Below are 14107 nucleotides of genomic sequence, written 5' to 3'. Positions count from 1 at the left end.
AGAGACCTGCTGGGCGGCCCCGGTGGCGGCTGGGCCTCCGGGTGCGCCGGTAAGGCAAAGGGCGCCGCCAGGAGTAGGAGCGCTGGAGGCAAGGGGTGGCTGTGTGAGCTAGGCCCGGGCCTCGCCCCGCCTGGCACGGGTGAAGGCTCCCGACAGACCTTCCCGGGAAGGGCGCGGGCGGCAAGGGGCCACCCCCGGGGCAGCCTGCGGGAAAAACGTCTGAGAGCCCGTCAGCAGGGAAGCGTGAGCTCAAGAATCACGAAACTGACAAAAAAAATCTTTTGCAGGCTCTGAGATTGCATCAGCTTTGAACTCCATGGCCTTCCTTTCAAAAACCCCGAAGCTTCCGCCTTGTCCTCCACTGCAGGACCCTGTTGTCACGGTCCCCGTTGAGCTCCACTACAAGCACTAGCAATACTACCTACTCCTCTCTCCCTTAGTGAACCACCCCTGCAGTACAAGAGCTTCCCAGGCAAGTCCACCCAGCTCATACAGCTTCAGGCGCCTGACTCTCCCAAGCAAAACCATTATCTGCCTCTTAAATTAAAGAGATTTTACGATTTCAAAACAAAGATAAAGTCAACCCACCGAGCTGTTTGTATGCTTTAACCTTTGCTATATTGCACAGGACCAGAGAGATAATTTGAGGCCAGCAGCTGATGGGAGAACTGTGACTGGAATGTAGTGTCTGATGTTCTGGCCTAGCAAGGCTCTTTCAAACAAGTTTTACTGGCTGTAGCATAAAAAAGGATTCTTAAAAACATCCTGCGCACAGGAGGCGCCTTCGTATCCAGGCTTCTCCAAAGGGTCAATTATGGGAAATGCTTCCCTGTGCCTAAATGCCTACACCAGTTTCAGGAATGGGGTACAAGGAATACGAATTCAAAAATCCAATTCCACACCTCAAACTATTAAATGCTACTACATAAAATGGTGTAGCTGCAAATCAGAGTTACGATTTCAATGATAATAAAAGGCTCCTGCATAACTCCATTCCTCCTCACAAGCTGTAACAGGTGAAATAGATGTAATCCAATTCTTGCATCGTCAAGAGAATTATTAAATAAATTCCAATAGGATTTTTATCATTGTGATGCTTCAGCCAGAGACATAGTTTGACATTCCTAGGGTCAAGCTGAGTTTATGTGGCTGATTGATAGTTAGAAAAATGTTTTAAAAGTTTGTTACAATATCTTTACTTCCAATCTATGCAGATCTAACATGGATATTGGTGAGAGACAATAAAATACAGAATCCCAGATTGTAATTTGTATTGCCACTTTCCAGAACTGCAACCACATGTTAACCACAGTATCCTTCCTGTTATTTGTGGAATGTGAACTGTCAAGAAATAACCTTTAGAACAAAAAAAAACCCCAAAAAACACAACAACAACAACCACCACCAGAATAGTTTTACTTCCAAGAGAGGGGAGAAAAACCTCAACACTGAGTATTTTTTGTGGGCCCAAAATCAAGTGTTCTTTTCTGGTTCAGCAAGGACACCAAACTACGCTTTCATACCTTCTGCCCAGCTGTACCTACCAATAAAAGAAGCGAGATCTACTTTGTTCACAGAAAACAAGAACCTAACTGTGTGGGTTGCACAGCACTTTCACTGTTTAGCTGGTAAAAGAAAATTACTGTAATTGTTTATGACGTGTATCAAAACCTGCTCAGCCTGAAGTAAACGACAGAAGTCTCGCTTGTTTTAATGGTTCTAGTTTTGGCTCATTAATTAATACTGGAAGTTCTTCTCCACAACAAATTGTACAAAACAGATATTCTGCCTTAAAATACTTACTTTTCTTTTTTTCTCTCCACAAAATGTATTGGATTTTTGTTCTGTGTTTTCCTAGAAAGAAGGAACAAGACATGCCATTTTTAATACAATCGTTTCCCCTCAGTTTCACAAAAACCCAGATCCTGATCAAGAAAACACCCTTGTGAAGGCCATGGGGGTGTGGATCTGCTTTGCCTGAGCTTGTATCAGGTCCTTGGACTAATCTCCCAGACTTGCAATCCCAGCAGTTCGCAAGACTTTCTCCTCCTTTCCTACCCTATTTTGAATTTTGCAGAAGACCTTCTCCTCAAGGGCCAGGTCCCTCCTAGCCCTCTGTGACTGCGAAGGCTACGAAGGGCCCCTGGCCGTGCACCGATGCTGGGCTGCAGAGCTGGAGCCACTGCACCCCTGTTTCTCTGGAGCTGGCAGGGCCAAGGAGGGGCTGACCCCCACTTCACCACACAGATGTAGGAAGTAATCGCTGCTGTCTAAGCACAGAAGCAGCTTCCTTTTCCCACGGTGGTGGGAGGAAACCAGAGATCTAAACTGTCAAACTCAGACTCACTCATTGTTATGTGCTTGGACAAGAACATATTTATAATTCTTTCTGTGATATTGTTTTATCTGTAAACTAGGATTTCGCTACCCTAATATTCAGCAATGTCAAGTAAGACCCACAGAAGAATACTGAGGATAATGAAAACTTGCAGAGCTGCAGCAGAGTAAATCCATGGTGCGGGTTCAGGTAAGGGTAGGGGGGAGACGAGAAAACCTGTAAAACTTACCAAGATTTAAAAGAAAATATTCTGACTGAAGCACTGTATTCCCACCAGGAAGAACTTCAGCCAATGAAACAACAATATTGAACTTAACGGAGACAAGACTGTTAAAAACTAGAATGAAGAGAAAAGACCTTACGAAGTAGATGCTCTTTTGCAACTGTGTTTGCTGTTCTCGCAGTCGGGCAGGGGCAAGGCTGTGCCTGGAGGGCAGTCATGGGGCACGGGGGCAAGGAGGACAGCGGCAGAGGAGCCGGGGTATGGTGGCTGCAAGCTCCCTGAGATGTCAGTCTGACGTGCACCAAGTCCACGGCAGAGCACATGTGTCTTGCCCTTGGGCAAGGGAGCTTTGAACGACACAGCCGCGTGCAGCACACTGGGGCTGCCCCTACGCTTAAGTGAGGCACTGAGGTGAGAAGTAAGGCTGATACGCATCTCAGATATTTCCCACTGTCGGTCGTACTGATGCAGACGCAAACATGTTGATATCACTTGCAAGTTCAACACTGTACATGAGTGAAATTAAATATGTCCTTGTTAGCAGCATCTCCTTTAAACAACACGTGTTTAATTACCTGGAATATGGAAAAAGAGTATTCCATAGAATACTCTCTTGGAAGCATGAAAAATCAGTGGAAAATAAAATGAACGAAGCATGAAGAAAACCAAAATGAGCTACCAAACAATAGCTTGAGCCCTATTTCTTTTTAGAAAGTGCTATTTTCAGGCACTTTAAAAAGATTTCTCAGGATAGGTTCACTGTTATCCAAGAGTTTTTCAGCACTGACGCAACAGAACTGTTATCATTGCTAGGACCCAGGGGACTGTTCTTTTTGACAGGGCCTTTCATGAAGTCAACAAGATCAGCTTAAAACAAGTCATAAATTATATTTGGCTGCCCATCAGCTTGGCCAGAGTGTTCTCTCAGTGCTGTCATAAGTGTTGGGGAAAGAGGATAATAACATGGCCCGATGTTTAGCTTTTAGGGGATATTTTGTTCCTAATTTAAAAACAAAGCATCCCCATAGCATTGACTCTGATGCATAAACGTATGTTAAAGCAGCAATCAAGATGTTCACAGACTTTCCTACAAATAAACACCCCCATTCTGGATCCTAAGTAATAGCTTAATAAATAATGGATTTGGTACGCGTCTCCACCACAAATGCCTGCCACTCATTGCTAAATTAGGGATCTGTCAGCAAGATCATCTCCCCAGCCTCACCTCCTGTAACAGTACGTGGAGAGAGAGGTGGTTTCTGATAGCTAGGATCCAAGCCTTATATAGCTCTCTAGATTATTATTAACATCCTGAATTGCAGCCAGAACGAACTGAAAAGACAATACTGTCTATTTACAGTCTGCTGAGTTAGCAGCTAAAGCTTCAGCCAATGCAGCCAAACAAGTAATCACACGCAGACGTCATTACCCTCGGAAGTATTCAGTTACTTATTTTATATAGATTTTCCCATCAGTGTCAAATCCGGGGTGTCACACCCCCGTAAGTCCCCTTGGAGTTAGAGGTCAGGATAGCGAGGGTGGCTGTGGGAAGACCATAGTTACAGGGAAGCAGGCACATGATACGCAGAAAGAAAAATGGTGAATCCTCCGAGGACTTATAAGCAACCTGGACACAGAAGTACCTTTCTTCAGCATGGACACCTTTCCCTGGGAATAGGGAAAGGCACCCTGCCCTTCAGAGCCTTCCCACAACCTACCAGCATCACCTTCACCTTGTCTGAATTATTGTCAGTTTCTGCTCCTTTTCCAGGGCTCAGCTTCATCTTGGGAAAACAGATTCCACAAAAGATGGGTAGAGAGACATCAAGCTGTGACTGAAGCCCTGGAAAAGTCCTTTGTGGGGGAAAGTCAATTCCTTTCTGTTCTTTCTGACAGGCAGGAAAAGCACTATCCACAAGGATCGGTCTGCCCTGCCAAGATGTGAGACTGGCAACACCTCCTGTGGCATCACATACGCTCGCAGTTCTACCAACAGCCTCAAGGAAACGGTAAATCAAAATCCCTGCCTCAGAGGGAATTAATTTCCCCTTTAGTCCAGTTAAATAATCTGTGCCAGACATTACTTTTGGCCTTTAGACTCATAAAAGTCCGTCTGAAGGCTGTTATGACTTCATTTTTCTTTTTCTCTGAAGCACAGAAAAGAGCACCAACTTCCAAGCCTTTGAAAAAAAAATAAACATTTGCGAGTATGAACTAGTAAGTGTTTTCAGACCTGTTTTTTTTCTAACTCTACCATGTTGCTGTGTAACCTACTGCAAGATGAACCATACTCCACAAAAAAGTCACAACAGTCTTTGACATCATCATCCTGTATCGGAAGCGAAATTTTGTGGCGGAAGAGAAATTTTGTGGCAGCTTTGTTTACATTTTGATGGGAGACTTTTAATTAATTTAATGCAAAAATTAATCACACTACTTTTGTGGCAGCCCCTGGAAAGACTTATTTTGATATTAAACTTCTTTTATGCTGGTCTCACATTCCCTGGTTTTGATATAGCGGGTGGTTTCCTATGGAGAGCCCATAATTGCATGATCAAAGATGCGAGGGTCAAGCCTGGAAAAGGAAGGAGGTGGTTGTGGGACAGGTAAGCCTTTGGTACGCAAGGAGAAGGACGAGGAATGTGCACATTGTGGGATAAACACACAAAGGGAATATTTTGTATCTAAAAGGATTAGCAGTGAAATAGTTAATAGACATTTTTACATTTCATAATACATGGTATTTCCCTGTGATAATGAACTACCAACAATGTTCATAGCAGTTGCTGTCTTGTTTTAGAGATAACACTGCTTAGTCTGTGGAAACTTTATCTCCATTTTGGGGGTGGAGGTGAGAGAAATTTTCAAGCTAGCTCTGAGAAGCGCCTCCCACTTTGAATTAAGCCTGAAATTGTATGTTAAAGGCCCTTTACAGCTTGCCTGAATTTCTTGGCTTGTTCATCACAACGTAAAATGGGAAATTTGCTGCAGGGCGTTTATCAGTTCAAAACATCACTTATTTATTAAATCCAACAATGGATGTAGTCAGAAATAGAGATGTAATGAGTTGTGTCGGAATCATCTTCTGGTCCGTAGCAGAGGGGTATGTCATCGCCACAGACCTGCAGGGTTTCATTCCTGAGAGCTACCTGAGCCTTCTCACACTCACGACAGGCGGCTGGGAACAGAACCCATGGAATCTCCAACACACTCTCCTCCTACTGTTACCTTCCTCTTTCCTTCTGGTTTTGGGGTAGGGTTTTTTTGCTGCTGTTGTTTGGGGTTTTTTTAATCGCTCACTACATGAGCTATTTGGCAGTGCAAGCCAGGTTGGTTTTCAAAAGCCACCTTTTCCTTTTTGTTCTTTAATTTCTCGCAGATGATTAGATCTAAAAATATTTCTCTAATCACACAATACTTCTAGCAGAAAGCTAATAAAAAATGCCCTTCAAGAGCAAAATGAAACCCTCTGATAAAGCCTTGATGGACCTGCACTCAATTTGCCATGGCGGATGTCTGGAGGAAGCAGCCTGTGTACATGCTCATTCCTGGCCATCCTTGAACTCCACGCCAGCTTGACAAGCATCAGACATTCATCTAAAGGAGAGAAGCAGTGTCTACAAAGTGCAGTTGTTACTTGTTATTTTAAATGACATTTTAATGGCAAACCAGCCATGCATGTAACCGCCCCCCAAACGTCCTGAGTGGTGGCAGTGGTGGCACCATTTGCCCCTGGATGATACCAGGCATTGGAGGTGTGAAGCCTCGGTGTTGCTCCACTCCCCGGAGGACACATCGTACCCCTTGAATGGCTCTGACATCTTCCTTGCTGCCTGCCAAGCCTGGATAGCTGGTGGGGATGGCGGCACAGTCAGGGCTGCATTTGTCCCCTACCTTTTTTCATCCTTTCTTTGACAGCTCCTTTGTAGCTGTGGTTCTCCTCTTGAGGCTGCTGTTTTGGGCAGTCATTTGGTGTAACAGGGCACGTGTCGCCTTCTCTCCATGTCTTTCAGCAGCTGCAGTGCAGCCCTTGGCCTCTGCTGGTACCTGGCTCCTTGGTCTCTTCCTATTTCCTTTTCAAGGAGTCAGCAGCAGTGTTGAGGGAACAGCTTTTGCTCAGGCTTCTTACAACAGTTGCCCTTTGCAACGAGAAAGGATACATCAAATATGAACCCAACAGCAGAGCTTCTTCAGGTTTAGTCTTCTCTTGCAAAGGCAAAAAACAGTGGAAACAGAGTTGGAACTGAAGCATTTTTTAACGCAAGGCTTCCTGCCACCGCAAGCATGATGTCAGAGGGCTGACCTCTCTTGGAGCCATGGCTTCCAGGGGAAGGTGCTGCTCTGAACGTGTCTGCTCAGTGTTCCTCTCCTGCATGCAGCCAGTTCCAGGAACGCCATCTGGAGAAAGGTAAAAAATTATTACTTTTTACTATACCAAACAGGAGATTTCTATCCCTTATGCTTCTGCCTGTTATATGACATCTGTTGCCTGACAATTTTGAAACTTATTTTTATCTGTGAAGAATGTTCCTTCAGATCCAGAAATGAGTCAGTATCTCTGTACGGCCTGCTTGCCTCTCATGGATCGATTTGGAAAAATAAACCCAGCTAACTGCTTCCCCATCAGGAATCCCCTCGTTGAAGCAATACAGGCCGGACCACCGTCTCCAGCCACTGGCACCATTCTGGAGTTGCTCGGGCATGCAGCCAGCGTTGAGGGCACAGTCGCTCCCTTCACCCCACGCTATCTTCTGTCATTTGAAATTGCAGAGGTCTAAAAAACTTTGACTCACAGATGAGAACCAGGCCTCCGGAGGCCATTTCCAGATTTGCCCTCAGCTTCCCACCCAGGGTCGCATCCACACGCGTGGTCCCTGGGTGAGGTGCGGGCATGGGGGACACACGCTCCCCTTGGCCACCCCGGCACACAGAAGACATGAGCACCCGCAAGCCCTCCCAACCGTTTGGTCACACCCCTGAATGACACCACACTAGGCCGGAGCTCCCCACTTGCCAGGCAGGACGGGGACAGAGCTGAACAAAGGGCTGCCGATCATGAAGCCCCACTTCAAATGTCCCCAAATTTGGATAACCAAGTGCAGGCACCTGCAACTGTTGCAGAGCCAGAGCTGGGCTTCACTTCTCTCCATCCCACAGCTGCCCTGCTCCTTTGACCCAGCTCCAACAGACACGGACACAGTGGGGTGGCAGCGACATTTTGTGGGGGACAGAAGACTCCCGCGGCCAACTGTGCTGACACCGCTGCACTCAGATGCAACTGGAAAAGGCTCGAAAGTTTCTCTGCGCCCGCCCGGAGGAGCAGGTCCCTGGGGCAGGCCAGCAGATAATCGTCTGCTCAGAAGGAAGCGGCAAGTCCCACATTTCGCTTAGCTTAGCCAAAAGCTGTAAAGCAGATTTCTCCTGCCCTCTGCTAGCATTCAGACCTCCCCTGCGTGTTTTGTTGATGAAATCTCTCACCCCAGTTCAGGAGATAGCGGTGTTTGCTAAACACGCTCTGCCTTGCTACCAGAAGAGCTTCTGACCTTGTCCTGTCTTCTTCTTCTTGGCGTTTGGCAAATACTTATCACTGCTTGCAGTGACCTCCAGCCAGCTGGGCAAAAAGCTTTGGAGCCAAACATGTGCACAAATAATTCCAGGGGCAGCTGTTACTACTGTATTATCTCCTCCTGTGGTTTCTACAGATACAAATAGTTAATACATGTTGCAGTTCGCAGCCCCTTTCCCTTAGCACACCAAAGAGCATCTTCCTTCAACTCGGGGCCATTAAACCCATCTCAACAACGGGGGCCTTCAATCTGGTATTAGCCTGCATTGCCAAATGTATCCTACCCTCGGACGAAATGGAGCCCAAAACAGTCGAAGCGACAGGTCACAGACCTGCTGTCTTTAGCTGAGAAGGTCACCATTTAATCACCCTTCCCAAATTAAATGAAACAGAGGCTGCTCTGTGCGTATCCAAACATAGCACCCCGTCTCTTCAATTCCTCCAGCCTCCCGCAGCTCAGACACGAGGTGTTTTTTCACCCTGACACATAGAAGTCCAAGCCTGATCAGAGTTCATTCAACCCGAAGAGCAGCAATGACTCGCTTCCAGAAAATGAGAGCATTATGGCTAGAGACTATTATGAAAGCCTGCATGAAGCTGAGACCAGATGTGTGCTCTGCTCACTCCAACTGTTGCTTAGAACAAAGCCCTGGTTTGTTTTGTTTTTGTTTTTTAAACAAAACAAAACAGAGGACTGACAGGAATTAGGCCTTGTCTGTAACAGGAAAGATTTTTCTGATGTTTTTCTGCACTGCCATTACAGATGTGTAGCTGGGCTGGGAGCACACATCCACCCAATGGTGCTGCAGCGGCCACCGACCTCCTGCCAGGGCACAGCAGCTCTCAGAGTGTGGATGAAAACATGGAAGGAGCCCTTATACAATAGGATGGAAGTGAATGGGGATGCCGTCCCATTTAAGTTCAGCTCCAAAAATCATCTTGCTGTCGTTGGGGCTTTCTGTTATTATTTCAGTAGGATGGTCTGTACCGTCTCCTGGAAATCAGGATGATCACATGGCTACAATAATTCTTTGCATTTACACGAAACTGTTCATCAGAGGATCTCAAAGCAACTTGCCAGCAAGAATGGGCACAACCTCACACTGTGCCTGTGAGATAAGTGAAGGATGGAATAGATTAACTGCTTGAAAGCACACAGCAGCTCTGTGGGTTGAAGGAAAAATAAGAAAAATATATATCCGTTTGAAACTGTACAGGGTTTTATAGAGAGGCAGCCTGGAAGGCTGCCAGGATGCTGAAATTGCCACCCCTACACAACCACGAATACCATGGAAACCAGCGGGGCACTGGCAGGCAGGAAAGGAGATCAGCTGAAAAATGGCTTTCCACGAAACATATCCAGGCTGGGACACTCCTGACTGAGGGAGGAGTACGTGACCAACCACCAGTGCTGCTGCCGGTGGGAGCAGGGCTCCAGGAGGGAGTAATTCCCAGTAATTCCCCGGCCTGGGGTAATTTGCTGTCCTGGTGGTGGCTGGTGGGTGACAGCAGAAAGTGGAATGGCTGAAGACTGCTACATCATGCCAGCTGTGGTACGGAGGTAATGGAAACCCTGAGTGCCAGGTAAAGCTTCAACACATGCTGGGAGGTGCAGGAAGATGAAAGGAAGTTGACACCTGAATGAGGACAGGGAAGGAACACACACGCGCAAGCTCCTGCATGTCCTGTCTGGTGAGGCACGATAAAGACGCATGAAACACTCAACAGTAATAGTAGTTTTCCCCCCGAATACCAAGAAAGTTCAAAAAAGGATTCCTTTAAGCTGAGCAAAAGTAAAGAAAGGAAAGAGGCCTGGAAAACAAAACCAAAATAACAAATGAAACTGAATATAACAGGAATAACAAAAATAAACAAACCCAGACAAGCGGTGGGGGAGGAATGAACATACTGTTAATCTGTGAAGTACACCGTGCACACATTAAACTATAGAGTAAGCTCAGAGAAATATCCAGCCTCCCAGCTGAGCAAGGACACCTGCTTGTTACCAAACAGCACACATCCCTTAAAAAGTCACACTCTTGGTAAGCCAAGTCAGGAAGAATCTGAGCATAAAATGGCTGTACTCATTCAAAATGCTGCTAAGAGGAACAGCGGCATCTCGTGAGTAAGCTGGATATGGGGTGACCTTGGAGATACGCACGACCCAGCACCAGGCTTGGGCAAAAATAGCCCGGTCAGTGGAGGTGAGAGGCAGGTAGAGAGACAGACACAAAGCTCTCCCTCTGGCTCTCAGTAGCTGAAGGGTACAGAGGTGATCTGCCACAGATCCTAGCGGGAACAGAGGTCGGGGTGAGAGGGGAGTATTTTATGGGAAAGCGAAGAGGACTGAAAAACCAGAGAAGCAGCAGAGTGCCGTTTCTGCCACGCTAAAATGCACAAAGCTAACGGGCCTTCCAGTAACCACAGGGGAGGGCTGGAAGGGGACGGGAGTGCTGCCACGGCCGGCCCCGATAAGGCTCTATCTAGGAACAGGCGAGGGCCGCACAGCTGGCGCAGGACCGTGCTCACGGCCTGGCCCGAGAAACAGGTCCGGAGGAGTGCAAGAACAACAGGATAACATCAGGCATTTCTCACGCAGCTGAAGGACCGCCGCTGGTCATCAGGAGACAAGTGCAGATGGGAGACTTTAAAGCGGTGCCAGAAAAAACAAGCTACAGCCAGGGTCGAGAAACATGGGATCCGACTCCTAGTTGTCAGCAGCTGTGGTGTATACATTGCTGAAAACAGATGCAGTGCCAGGAAAATCCAACTCCCAGCATGAAAAAAATAACTTAAGAATGATAATGAGAGAAGCCAAAGTAATTGTGACTGTGAATTAGCGATTATATAAAAGCTTTTATCTTAAAGTTATGTTAGGCCAAATTCTGAAATAATTTTTTCAGCCAGAATGCTCCCTTGAGACCCTGTGATTTGGCCACAAATTGCTACATCTTAAAAAAAGAAGGAAAAAAACCAAAACAGATTTCCTTTTTAAGTTAGCTGATTACTACACAGCAGGCAACAGCCTCGACTTTGCATCAGACACTTCTCCAGGCAGTAGCTGAAGTTCTCCGCCACCGTCCATCTGTATAGTGAGGCCACAGGACACCGTGAGGCACAGGACAATTCTCAGGATTTGCTCCCTTATGTGGCTGGTATTCAGGGAAGTGGGAACACTGGGCTGTTAGGTATGAAGGGAAGCACACATTAGTCAAAGCTCCCTGAAACAAGAAAGATACGATCTGTATTGCAGTTCCTTCCGCTGAGACATATCAAAGCTACTCCTGAAAAACTGAATGCACAGTAGTTGGATATTGCCATAAAGAAACGTAGTAATCACCACTACCGACCCCTTTCCTCTTTTTTGCAGAGCCGCAATGTTCTTTGGTATGTCTGGGCTGAACAGAAAAAAAGACGTCTTTGCAAAATAACTGATCTGGATTAAAAACAACCAGTGTCCTAGTGGCAGGCACACAAGAACAGCATAAGGATCCTCTCTCCCACAGCAGGAGCTTCATCCCATTCTCCAAGCATTACCAAGCCCAGCAGCAGCTCTAGGCTTCGCACCTGGAGGCCTCTGTGCAGTTTCAAGTGGAGCATCTGCAAATCCCAGGCCCTAGCGAGATGCGGCCGCTGCCAGCAGAGCAACTGCCCCGCAGCTGCGCCGATGCTGCTCACTTCCCAGCACCTTTCCCCATTCTGGTCCGAGACCTATCGAGCACATGAACCTTCCCTGCTTGTGCTTTGGGCTTGGCTTGCCTAAGTAATATGCTGCCAACCTGCAATTTCTAAAGAGGTATCAAAAATAATATGAGAAAATGATTAATATTTTGAGCAGGAAACATACCTTTCAATGAAAGATCATCTGCTGTAATAGCCCTTCCAAAAGCAAGGGAACATGCTCAAATACCTGTCGTAAAATCTTAAGTCGAAAATGCTCCCCAGCCAAAAATGCTGGAAATAGCTCTTTCAAGTCATGCAAACACTTTGGAGTTTCTGAAGGGATAAATAGCTAGAAATAGTTTCAGATAAAAGATCCTTTCATGCCAGCTGGCAAAAAGCAAACAGATGGATCAGATAGATGGATAGATGGGGCTTAAAGCCACTTTTGTCTCAACAGTGGGCTGGGCTTGTGTATGCAACGTCTGAAGGCAGCATATCGCATCATCTGACCCTTAAATGTTAGCTTTATGAAATCATATCAGATGAAACCACAGTGTTCAAAAGCATCTCTCAGCCTGGCAGGACTCTCGCCCTCCTCCCCCTCTGCCCAGCAGCACCTTCAACAGTCCCTGGGCTGGCTCTGTGCTCGCATAGACCTTTGCCCCTTAGGTTCCCCCCTCCCCCCCCCCAGCCCAGTTCAGCAGTCCAGTCTCTGTCAAAGCTCAAGAGGGTTTATTATGGCACAGGGAGTTTCTCAAATATTTAGGCAAAACACTTTTTTTCCCCATAGTACAAGAGCAGCAGGGTGACTGCAGACGGTAAGAAATGAAGGATGCTGTGAAGGCTGAAGGGAAATCCCCCCAAAACCATGTTTGATATGCTTTAACAGAAACTTACTGAAAGCAGGATGTGATGCAAACAAAACAAACCAGGGTAAGTACGCTGTATTTTTGGTAGCCTGTGCAGCATGAGAAAGGTGATGTTTTGTTTCAGCTGTGATTTTGGCGATTGACTCAAAAGAGGCTGAACAGAGCCGCCTCAGGACAAGAATTACACCTTGATTGACAGGGATGGGTCTGAGCCACGGGTTTGCGTGAACCCTTGCAGTCTGCTTACAGCCAGACCCGCGCTCCTTGCCGCTTACTTGCTTTTCGTATAAGATGACTATGGGGGGGGGTTGGGATGTCCCCAGTGCTGGCAGCTCATTTCATGTGATGTTTGTCACAAATCGCAAGGGCCACAGTCCCCGCAGGCTCCCTCCAGCGGCTCATCCCCTGGGACTTCAGTAGGTTGCTGCCAGTGTGACATTCCAGCTCTGCTGGATCACCAGCCAAAGCAAACCCGGGGCCTCTGCAGCATCACAACTAGTGCAAAGAGATTACAGAAGTCTGGAAAGATTAAAATAAGTACATTGAACAGAACCAGGAGTAGTTTAACTTTCTTTTAGAAATATGGGGTTTTTTTCTGTATTAGGACTATGTGTCCCTGGAGATTTCGTGTCAAAATGGAATTGCATAATGAATATTAAATATTTATCAAGAAATTCACAGTTGAAAGTGATCTGCAATGACAGATCAAAACAGAAAATCACCTCTGCACCACTTCTATTCTTTCTTCTTTATGACACATGAATTCATCCTGAAGGACTTTAATAATCACCTTTATAGATGTTTCTGCTTTTCAGATCAGACATTAAACTCTTTCCTGTCTTGTTTGGGAAGACTCCGAGTTACCAAAGACATGGCAGGATTACGCCATCAAAGTTACAACATCTGAACCCCGACTGACTAATCCCCACGTAAATGGGAAAGACCAAGATGTGCAGTCTGTGCGGTGGGTGGGTGCAGAGCCAGACGGCCTCCTTCACACTGCAGGCATGTGGAAAGCACATCCCCTCCACGCAGGGACAGCCTGGGGTGGGCAAGGGTCTCTTGCACCTTCTTCCTCAGGTCCCTTCGTAGGGACAGTGGTGCAGGTCCTGCGGGCACACCAGGGTTTGCCTCACCATGATGCCCCTCTCACTGGTCCCTGTGAGCAGCGTGGCTCACAGTAAGGGAATTACTCCCAGAAGGAATACTGGATTCTTTGTTTATTTGCTTTCATAAGCATGTTCGTGATGAAAAATCCTCCTTTGCATAAAGTACAACATCACTTTCTACCTGTGGCCTCTGAAAGACAAGCAAAGGTGCCTTCTCTGTGTAAACCGCACAGCCAAAAATACCTTAGAGAGCACCCAGACTTCTTTGTCCATCTTAAAGAAGCAGTTGTCAGAAGACATCGCCAAGTGCACTTCTCTCTCCTGCAGGCATCATGTTGT

The sequence above is a fragment of the Pygoscelis adeliae genome, unplaced genomic scaffold, assembly GCF_000699105.1.
Source record: "Pygoscelis adeliae isolate BGI_AS28 unplaced genomic scaffold, ASM69910v1 Scaffold160, whole genome shotgun sequence".
Classification (NCBI taxonomy): domain Eukaryota; kingdom Metazoa; phylum Chordata; class Aves; order Sphenisciformes; family Spheniscidae; genus Pygoscelis; species Pygoscelis adeliae.
The sequence above is the reverse complement of the archived record's forward strand: the minus strand, read 5'-3'. Positions refer to the sequence as shown.